This window comes from Piliocolobus tephrosceles, chromosome 1, assembly GCF_002776525.5.
Source record: "Piliocolobus tephrosceles isolate RC106 chromosome 1, ASM277652v3, whole genome shotgun sequence".
NCBI lineage: Eukaryota > Metazoa > Chordata > Mammalia > Primates > Cercopithecidae > Piliocolobus > Piliocolobus tephrosceles.
In genome coordinates, this window is record NC_045434.1 from 183609830 (window position 1) to 183619013 (window position 9184).

Consider the following 9184-nt stretch of genomic DNA (forward strand, 5'->3'; position numbering starts at 1 on the left):
AAGTCTTAAGCAGCAAGATATTTTAGCTATTTCACATACCACCACGTCTCCCATTCACATTCATATATACACATACATATATGCGTGTATATGATGTCTCAATGTAGAATGCTGGAGGTATTTGGGAGTTTTGTTAATTTACCTTCTACATCTTGAGTTCTGTGTGGAGAAATGATTTAAAAGGTAAATTCAAGCATTTTTGGAGAAAGCACTGTGTGTGAATTTTGGACTTTGGTAAGGATCTCTATCCTTTGTTTTGCAAATGCTGAAAGCCCTTCCAGTTATTCAAAAGAGATTATTAATATCATTGTTTTCCATCTAAGCTAGTAAGTAAGCTAGTAACTAGCTAGTTTAAATGCTCCCGCTGTCCCTCTCATGAGCCCCAAAGGAACATAGTCTGTAAAGGGAATGCGGACAGAAGTTGGGCATAATTGGAGTGTTATTTATTTTTTGAGACAGTTTCACTCTTGTCACCCAGGCTGGAGTGCAATGGCACGATCTTGGCTCGCCGCAACCTTCACCTCCTGGATTCAAGTGATTCTCCTGCCTCAGGCTCCTGAGTAACTGGGATTACAGGCATGCACCTGGCTAATTTTGTACTTTTTTGGTAGAGACAGGGTTTCTCCATGTTGGCCAGGCTGGTCTCGAACTCCCGAGCTCAGGTGATCCACCCGCCTTGGCCTCCCAAAGTGTTGGGATTACAGGCATGAGCCACCGTGCCAGGCGAGTGTTATTTGTTAATAGTAGCTTTCCGGAACTGTACATTAGGAGACTTTGGATACAAACAACATCCAAGAAGGACATGAGGGGGGATAGCAAACCACCACTAATTATTTTAGGTGGTTTACATGTATTACCTTGTAATCTTCGCAACTCTTTGGGAAGTAGGTGTTAACAGTCCTGTGCTACAGATGGGGAAATAGATACAGAACAGCTCAATTGTAAAGTGGTGAAGTTAGAATGGGAACCCATGCGGGTTGATTCCATAACCTGCAGCTGCACACCACCGCTCGACCTTCCTTTCTTAGTAGGATGGGAGAGTTGGCTCACTGGTGTGTTTTAAAAAAAAAAAAAAAAACGAAAAAAAGGATTCCTTAGTTAAGTTTTGGAAACTTGCATTCTGCAGTCTCTCTTTGGAGATTCACTACCTACAGTCAAATATGAAAGGTTCTGAGAAGACCTGCAATAAGGAAGCCTGTTTACCTTGGTTTATATATCCCATGTTCCTAGGTTTATTTGACACATTAAATGCATATTCAATCAGTGAGTAATAAATTCACACTGTTTTGAAATGTTTTCATGGGATTGGAAGGATGATTTTTACACTGTTTTCCAAATATCTTAATACAACCATCACCAAACTGGTTTCTTGTCTTTGTAGGTAGTGAGCGGGAAGCATATTTACTCTGTAACATTTCTTCAATATCTCTACTCATTTAAGCCAGCTGTGCCAGCTGTGCTGCGAAGTACAGGTAGCTTGTCTACCTTTTCAGCCTGTTTGGTGATGGTGTCTAAGTCCTTAGTGTGAGGCCTCTAGGTGGCAGTGTTGTATTATTTAAACACAGCTTCTTGCTTTCTGGCTTCTGCATGTATGCTCTGTCTTGAAAGTATGTATTGCCCATATCACCCAAGTGCATACCTAACTTACAGATCCAAAGAATTCCCAAAGTATTTTCCCTGGGATAATATTCAGGACTGATTTGAGACATTTTATTGGAAGTGGAGCAGTTGATGATTTTCACTTTTTAGTGAGGGGGTTGGGTAAAACGAAGGTTATTAACATCATTTGCTTTATGGATTATGAGTTACAAAAAGGCCTTAAGACAGCTCTAGCCACATTCCTATAGCAGAACTTCTTGCTTCCTCTTCTAATCCATCTGTTGTAAATGTGTGTGCTCTTCAAGACTCCCATGGAAGGAAATGCCACATATTTGAATTAAAATATCTGTTTTCACCACTTTTCTTTGTGTCAAATGAGGTTTGTTGAAATTATTTCACACTTATGGTTGAGAGAGAAAATATGGCAAAGGAAAAGGCTGCAGAACCTTATCCTTCCATGGATACATATTTTTCTTTATTCTTTTTTTTTTTTTTTTGAGACAAGGTCTTGCTCTGTCATACAGGCTGGAGTGCAGTGGCACGATCATAGCCTTCTGCAGCCTCAACCTCCCAGGCTCAAGCGTTCCTCCTGCCTCAGCCTCCTGAATAGCTGGCACTAGAGGCATGCACCACCATGCCTGACTAATTTTCTGTTTTAAATATAGAGATGAGGATCTCTCTGTGTTGCCCAGGCTGGTCTCAGACTCCTGGGATCAGGGCAATCCTCCCCTGCCTCAGCTTCCCAAAGTGCTGGGATTACAGGTGTGAGGCATCGCTCCCAGCTTGTTTTTCTTTCTTCTAGAGCCATGTAATCTCTTCACGAGCCCCAGCTGTGACTTTGCTAAGACAAATTTTAATGTAAAAAGAACTAGATACACCAGTGCATCTTCAGACCTGTTTAAAATATAATTGAGAAAATTGCAAATGAGGAACTGAAAGGCAGGAAACTAGTTGTTCCTCCCCACACTTGAAAGTGCCAGTTACTACCAACGTGTTGCCCACAAAGTGCTGCAACTTCCACTTTAAGATTCTTACACTTTAAAACGCAATTTTGAACTGAAGTGATCAATAACTATATATATATAGAGAGAGTTGTTTGTGTGTTTTGTTTTGAGATGGAGTCTCACTCTGTAGCCCAGGATGGAGTGCAGTGATGTGATCTCAACTCACTGCACCTCCACCTCCTGGATTCAAGCAGTTCTCCTGCTTCAGCCTTCCGAGTAGCTAGGATTATAGGTGTGCACCACCATCCCTGGCTAATGTTTTGTGCCTTTAGTAGAGATGGGGTTTCACCATGTTGGCCAGGCTGGTCTCGAACTCTTAACTTCAAGTGATCTGCCCGCCTCGGCCTCCCAGAATGCCGTGAGCCACCATGCCCAGCCTGGAGTGATAAAATATTAGAAGTCACGTGGGAGAGAATTAATTTGGTTTATTACAATGTAACCTGCAGAACAGACAGGAACTTGAAATATAAAAATGGAATATTAATTTTCTACAATATTCTTTTTGCTTTTCTTTAAAAAAGAGGTGCTAGCACACACATTGTAGTAAATTGTGACTATTCCTTCCTTTCTTTCCATGTCCTCTCTCTTATCTCCATGCAAATTGGCATGCAGACTTTGTGTCCCAGGTAATGCACCTGCAGATGGGGCCTATCTTTCTCTGAAAAGCAGTGCTGGCATGCTCTGTACTCAGGCTTTTTCCCAGAAAAGGTACTGCTCTACAGCTTTGGAAGATGAACTGAGAAATATGCTTATAACTCTACCAAACATTTCTCGAATACCTGTCTTGACTTTGGAAAGGGAGCTGTTGGCCATTTCTATGCTTGGAGGATTCTTTTCTGCTGCTGCACTGTAGCTCTTCCTGGCTAGATGTCTAACACGGAGGTTTCTCGGACTATTTCCTCACATGACCCCTGTGGCAGTCTATTGATGGGAATGGGACAATTGAGAAAGGCAGGCTGTCTGGCGAAAAGAAACTCATTAGGGTCAGGGGCCACAGGATCTCCATGGAAATGTTTTCTGGACTACTAGAGTGTTGAGGCTGGATGAAGGGCAAGAGGACTGAGTTAGAGATTGAATTGGCATACTGAGTGGGAGCAAGGCGGGGTGGGAGGCAGAACTGGGCCTTAGGGAGGGCTTTGGTCAGTCAATGGAAGGTAGACAGCTGGAACAAAAGTTAGAATGATTCATGCAATGAGAAGGAAACCAGGTAGAGAGGGAGGAATGCTCACCACTGAGATGTCTCTTATTTGTTGAAATGAAGTTAAGGTCTCTAATTTGTTCTTATCCTTCAGGTTTCTGTGCCTGGAATCTGGAAAAGGAGACAGATTCTCCTGGATTTTGCCTGGGATGTTAGTGACCTCGAAAGGTCTTCCAAATGGAGATCTGGGCCACACAGTGGAGATCTGGACCTGCCTCTAAAGGTCCTTGACTCTCCTCTTCCAATGTATCAAGTCCTTCATTTATTCTTGATTTCTTTCAGATCCAAAATAATGGTCAAAAAAGTGCTGTTTAACTGGTATTATTTTCATGTTACCCTTTACCATATTTTATCTCAATTCTCACAGGAGCCTCAATGCTTATCTCTTAGATCCTTTTCTTCTTTTAAAAAATTTGGGCTAGCCTATACTAATAATTGTACTAGCTTAATTAAAATTATGATTAGCAGTAGCATGAGTATCTTAATATTTGAGAGTTTTCACCTTGCCAACCATTGTGCTAAGAGCCTTACTTGTGCCTTCTCATCTAATCCATCCAGTGTAATGAGGTTCGAGCTATTGTTGTGGCCCATTTTACAGATGAGAAAACTGAGGCACAGAGAACCTGCAGGAACATATTGCTAGTTTTATTGGCATAGCTTGGAATTGAAGTCCCATATGTCTGATGCTAGAGCAAAGATCTGTCTTCCTGATAGTAACAGAGCTTCTTAGAGGCTGCCAGGAAGGAAGGAAGAAGGAAGGAGGGAAAATGCTACATTGGGACTCTGAGCAGCTTATCCCAGAACTTTCTAAGAGTAGCTGTACACATCCGTTATGGCAGAGGCAGAATAAGCTTTCTTCTCCTTGGGCATAGGGATATTTTCAGTCACCCTTGCAATTAGGGATGACTATGTGAGTTCTACCAATGCAATGTGAGTGGACGTGATGTATTCTATTTCTAGGCATAGCCCATATAATCATCTCAGGCATGATCCTCCATGTTTTTTTCCCTTCTACTAGATCACTGCAGATGAGCACAGAAACACTGTTGAAAATGCAGAGCCTTGACATGGAAGGAACCTGGATTCCTGGATCACACAGGGGAAGGTTCATCTGCTGACCAGAAACACTTGCATTGGACTGATAAGCAGTGCATAGATGTCTCTGGTGTTAAGCCTTTGAGATTATGGGCTTTATTTATTATAACGGCTAGTGTTACCCTAAGTTACACACTAACATACTCTATGGGTCATGATTCTTGGCTAGGAGCTCAGGCAGGTACTGGTTGAATGAACCAGAAAGATCCAGTTTTTGTGACCGGTTGTAAAATATTAGAAAGAAATAATGTTTCTTAGGCAAAAGAGATTTATAGTGATGACAGAATTTGAAGTTGGGTTTATTGGATACTCGTCAGAGTGAACTTCTCATGCGAAGAGATCACTAAACTATCTTAGGAGTCCGTGGGTGGGTTACAGAGGTTTTTAAGAGCCCTTGAATTTGTGTGCAAAATTACATGTACCAACTGGACAGAGAGAACCTGGCCTTTTCAGTCTCCAAAAAGGTGAGGAACCAGTTGTGAATCTGAGCATAAGCCACTCAGGAGGCTTATTTAGAACAGAAATGCAAAATTGGACTTGGCTGCATGTTCTGGATTTCACATTTTTTTTCCCCCTAGGATTTCCAATTCTGCCCCTTATATATGTAAAAACTATAAAAGGAGAGCTTTTCTTGAAACCGATACATTGACATATGGTACAAGTGTCAATGAGCAAGTAAAATAGTCTGGGTGAGGGAAATCATGAATATAAAACGTAATTGTCTTGTGGTCAAGTAGAACATGAAGCCAACGGTTTTGGGAGGAAAAATAAGCCTATCTCATTAGTTTCCCCCTTCTAGCCTACCAGCTTCCTCTCCTCTGTGTGTCTGAGGGTCGCTGCCCTTCGAGTCCCCTGGCGGGTCCCTTCTGTAACGAGCCTTCCCCGACTCGGCATCTCCCTTCTTAATGGCATTCCTCAGCGGAGGGGAGGGAGTTTCCTCAACCCTCTGAGGGTTCCTGGCCAGGGCTAGTGAAACTGACAAAGACAGGTTAACAGGATCAGCACTATATAGCAAGGCAAGAAAGAAAAAAAAGACAGGTTAACAGGAGAAAAGCATAATAGATTTATTTAAAGTTTTACATGACATGGGCCGGGCGTGGTGGCTCATGTCTGTAATCCCAACACTTTGGGAGGCTGAAGGGGGTGGATCACCTGAGGTCAGGAGTTCAAGACCAGCCTGACCAACATGGTGAAACCCTGTCTCTACTAAAAATACAAAAAATTAGCCAGGCTTGATGGCAGGCACCTGTAATCGCAGCTACTAGGGAGGCTGAGGCAGGAGAATTGCTCGAACCCAGAAGGCGGAGGTTGCAGTGAGCCGAGATTGCCTCATTGCACACAAGTCTAGGTGACAAGAGTGAAACTTTGTCTCAAAAAAAATAAACAAAACGAAATAATGTTTTACATGACATGGGAGCCTTTAGAAACGAAAATCAGAGACCCAGGGAAAACTGTCCATTTTTATACTTCAAGTAGATGAAGAATGGACAGCCGTGTAGAAATGGGATTGGACATGGAGGGTAAGACCTCATGGTAACAGACTGAAGGGGGAGACCCTGCAAGGTCTGCCCAGATTCTTCTTGACCTTTCTATGCAGCACTCCTTCCTCCAGGGTATAGGGCAGGACATCTTCTGGAATGAGGTCTTAAGACCTACTATGAGACAAGGTAGGTCAGAGAATTTCCTTCTGGTTAGCTCTTTCACAGAAAGGTGGGAAAAGGTTAGAGTAATATCACAGGTTTTGTGACTGGCTTTGGGAGAGAGGGGTTCTAGTTGCTGTGACCTACCTTGGGGAAGAGGAATTCCAGTTTTTTGTTTCTTGCTTTTTTTTTTTTTTTTTTTTTTTTTTTAAGACAGAGCCTTGCTCTGTCACCCAGGCTGGAGTGCAGTGGCGTGATCTCGGTTCATTGCAACCTCTGCCTCCCGTGCTCAAGGGAGCCTCCCACCTCAGCCTCCTGAGTAGCTGGAACACAGGCAGCGCCACTACGCCCAGCTAATTTTGTTTTGTGTTTTTAGTAGAGACGGGGTTTTGCCTTGTTGCCCAGGCTGGTCTCAAACTCCTGGGATCAGAATGCTAGGATTACAGACATGAGCTACCATGCCCAGCCAGAATTTCAGTTTTATGGCCTGCCTTTAGGTAAAAATGGGAGCAGGAGAAAGAAGAGCAGGAGAAGATCAGAAAGAGAATTCTGAGCCTCTTTCCTTCCGTTCAAAGTATTCAGCATGTCCCGGCACCATACTTCAGGGTATCGTGCTCTGAGCCCCAACATTTTGAAGATTCCTGGCCCACATTTTGGCCCATTCATTTCTTTTTCAATTATTCTGTATATTTAATGAAATTCTGCCAGTCAATCACTAGGCTGAAGGGCAGGGTCTGTGTATTTGCTGGACCTCTTTTTTATCCACTAGGGGTGCCCAGCACTGGGCTGGCTTCATACTGTACACTCAGTACAGGCTTTGCTGTGCTGGGTAAGAATGGGGAAAATGTAAACAACATGACTGGGAGACACAGCTTGTGATCCGTGTAAGGCTGCTCAGGGGCAGTGGTTGCTGGGCTTGCTGTGGATGACAGTGAGGCTAGGATCCAAGCCAGATGCTTATTCATTCATTCAACAAATACTTGTTGAGTACTTGCTGGATGCAAGGCTGTGTTCTAGGTTCCCGGGATCTATCAGTGAATAAGAGAGCAAAGTCCTTGCCATTATAGTGCTGACTGAATTTCAACCTGACAGAAGTTAGGATGCAGATGAGGGAGAACGGAGGCTCAGAGAAGTGAAGTGGCTTGCCCTAAATCATGCAGCTGGTAAGCTGATGAGTGCTGACCTTCTGACTCCAAGCCCTACACATATCAACACATTAAGAGAATAAGGAGGATAAACATTAGATGCAATTTAACAACAAATTCTGGTGTGTGTATGACTTTACACACCTAGAATGAACAGCTTTTCTCTGTCGAAATGTACTATTAAATGAAACAAGAGAAACCAGGAAACATGCTTATTATGTATAACAGAGAAATTTGTTTATTCGTTTATTTATTTTTGAGACGGAGTTTCCCTCTCGTTGCCCAGGTTGGGGTGCAATGGTGTGATCTCAGCTCAGTGCAACCTCCACCTCCCAGGTTCAAGTGATTCTTCTGCCTCAGCCTCCCAAGTAGCTGGGATTACAGGCACCCGCCACCACACTTTGTGAATTTTTTGTATTTTTAGTAGAGACTGGGTTTCACTACGTTGGCCAGGCTGGTCTCAAACTCCTGACCTCAGGTGATCCACCCACCTTGGCCTCCCAAAGTGACGGGATTACAGGCGTAAGCCCCTGCACTCAGGCTGAAAGTTAATATTTTTTATACAATTTTATAAATCAGTAAAAAATATATTCTAAAACGGAATGAGGGAAAGATATTAGTGTGTGACACAAAGTATAAGAGGCCAAAACCATGAAAACCCATAAAACCTCACTAATAATAGAAGAAATGAACATTAAAATAATAAGCTTCTCTTTCTCTTTATCAAATGGGCATTTGTTTCAAAGGATGATATTCGATGTTGATAAGAATACAAGAACAGGATCTTTCATACATGCTTTAACAATCAACTTTAGGACATTCTTAAATAGATTGATTCTTGTACGTCTTTAAAATAATATAGATTTGAAACCTCTCATTACTTTTTTAAAACCATATTAACAGTGTTTTTCCAATTTTTCTACAGTGAATGAATATGTATCCTTTTTATAATTAACAATATACATATTTGCATTTTTAAAAATCCTATAAAAATTGAAGGGGATAGGAGGAGGAGATGTTTATTGGTTTTAATATGTCGTAGAAAATGGTCTTGGACTGAGAGCAGGGACCTGAGTTTATTGACTGCAGTCTGCAAAATATCCAAGTGCCCTTTTGTGCACTCTTATCTGGCCTGGCTGTAGCTCTCCGTCAGAACCTGATCAGTTCTTCCAATCCTCTGAGCGTGGTCTGTGCAGTTTCTGGTGTTGTTTTATTACATGTCTATAGTGGTCCTTAACCATAGTTGCTCATTAGAACCACCTGGGGTAAGTAAAAAAAAAAAAAAAAAAAGATAGTGATACCAGACCCATCCCAAACTACAGTCATGTGTTGCTTAATGACAGGGATACATTCTGAGAAATGAGTCGTTCGGCAATTTCAGCATTGTGTGAACATCACAGGGTGTGCTTGCACAAACTAAAATGGTAAAGCTTCCTACGCACCTAGGCTATAGGGGGTAGCCTATTGCTCCTAGGTTACAAACCTATACAGCATGTTACTTAC